Source organism: Rhinopithecus bieti, unplaced genomic scaffold, assembly GCF_001698545.2.
Source record: "Rhinopithecus bieti isolate Rb0 unplaced genomic scaffold, ASM169854v2 scaffold_11488, whole genome shotgun sequence".
Taxonomy (NCBI): domain Eukaryota; kingdom Metazoa; phylum Chordata; class Mammalia; order Primates; family Cercopithecidae; genus Rhinopithecus; species Rhinopithecus bieti.
The window spans coordinates 822,319-824,340 of NW_016806879.1; the positions used below are offsets into that span (position 1 = coordinate 822,319).

General features: G+C 48.3%; 1 long non-coding RNA gene across 1 annotated transcript; it reads left to right on the forward strand.

The window, feature by feature from the left end:
• Positions 1-318: 318 nt before the first annotated feature.
• LOC108533645 (uncharacterized) lies at positions 319-1,984 on the forward strand. The gene is made up of 3 exons (XR_001886782.1): positions 319-419; positions 1,405-1,496; positions 1,896-1,984. It is a non-coding gene; the product is annotated as an uncharacterized LOC108533645 (long non-coding RNA).
• Positions 1,985-2,022: the final 38 nt, after the last annotated feature.

Sequence of the window (2,022 nt, forward strand, 5' to 3'; positions counted from 1 at the left end):
GAGAAGGACAGAGTTTGAGAACTGACAAAACAAACACTGCTGGTGGTGTCGAGTGTTAAGCCATGTGCTAGGCCTTTGCCCTTGGGGGATCGCCTTGGAGGAAGGAATTTGGACAGCTCAGTAGGGACCAAATCCCATTTTCAGTGGGTTGAGGCAATGGTAGGTGAAATGGGGCTTCTCGTTCAAGCAATGTGGCTGCCAAGCAGTAGTTCTCGATCTTTTCTTTCACCTCATCCTGTGTAGATTGAGACTTCACACTGCCATCAGAAACAGGAGTGGCTTTAACAGTTCCTCCAATCCTGTTTTAGGAAACACTGTTAAAAAAGGATAGAGAAGCAGAGGCTCAGGAAGGACGCAGCACACAGAGAGGGCACCATATTCCCTGTAAACGGAAGTCTGGATTTCTGCCCTACACAAAGGTGAGTTCATGGCCAGTGCCCTTGCGGTATTTGTTGTCTGTAGTGGAAGCGACGTGTAAACACCTCACAGTAATCCAAAGCAGGGCAACACAAGGGCTGAGTAGGCTTACCTGCTATTTGCTGTGACAGCATTGAGAAAGAAGAGATTAATTCTGACCAAAAGGATCAGGGTGGGGGCAGAGTTACAAAAGAGGAAGCATTTAGGGAGTGGCTGGAGCTAAAGAATAGATGGAGAAGACCTAAGTCGCAGCGGCACGCAGCGTGTCCAGGAGTGCAAGGGTGTTAGGGGAGGAGGTGGCAGATGAGGCCGGAAAGGAAGTTAGGGGCTCTGGAATGGAGGACATCTCATGCCAAATGGATTCATGTTTGTACTCTGTCAGCAACAGCGAGCTACTATGGGTTTCTGAGAAGGAGAGAGGCATGATCCAACTCACATTTTAGGATATATTTGGTAGCAAAGTGAAAAATGATTTGGTTGTCAGACACTGGAGGGATTACTAAAGGAACAAACACCTGTCCTGTCTTCCTTATGTGACCCACTTTTGCCATGAGGAGTCACTCTCAAGCCTCTCTCGGCCAAGTTTGGTCAATTTCTTTCTTTTTTTTTTTTTTTGGAGACAGAGTCTCACTCTGTCACCCAGGCTGGATGCAATGGCACAATCTTGGCTCACTGCAACCTCCACCTCCCAGGTTCAAGCAATTATCCTGCCTCAGCCTCCTGAGTAGCTGGGATTACAGGCGCCTGCCACCAGGCCCGGCTAATTTTTTTGTATTTTTAGTAGAGATGGGGTTTCACCATGGCCAGGCTGGTCTTGAATGCCTGACCTCGTGATCAACCCACCTCAGCTTCTCAAAGTGCTGGGATTACAGGAGTGAGCCACTACGCCTGGCTCAGTTTGGTAAATTTCTAAATGAAGACCCACAGGCCCGCTGGTGGGATAGGCCAAAGTTCTCAAAATTGGTGCTGATTTCAAATGTTCTGAAGCTGTCCTCACAGGGTTAACAAGAATCCTGGACAGAAGTGTGGTTATAATGAAGCATTAATCAGGCTGTACTTTGATTGACTTCCTTGCAACCGTAAGTCACTAGATAATGATCATTGGCATCCCCATTGTTCCTACTGATGGGATTTCTGATATTAGAATCATACGGCTTTTTTTCTTTTTTTCTGAGACAGAGTTTCACTCTTGTTGCCCAGGCTGGAGTGCAATGGCACAGTTTCAGCTCACTGCAACCTCCGCCTCCTGGGTTCAAACAATTCTCATGCCTCAGCCTCCCAAGTAGCTGGGATTACAGGTGCCCGCCACCACGCCCGGCTAATTTTCATATTTTTAGTAGAGATGGGGTTTCACCATGTTGGCCAGGATGGTCTCGAACTCCTGACCTGAGGTGATCCACCCGCCTCGACCTCCCAAAGTGCTGGGATTATGGGTGTGGGCCGGCTTTTGTTTAACAATTGCTTAAGATGTTTTTCAGATCCTGAATTCCAGCACAACTGATGCCGACCAGTTTGAAGACCCCCACAGAAGAAAGCAATCAGCATGAGAATACTGTCCAGGCCGGGCGCGGTGGCTCAAGCCTGTAATCCCAGCACTTTGAGGCC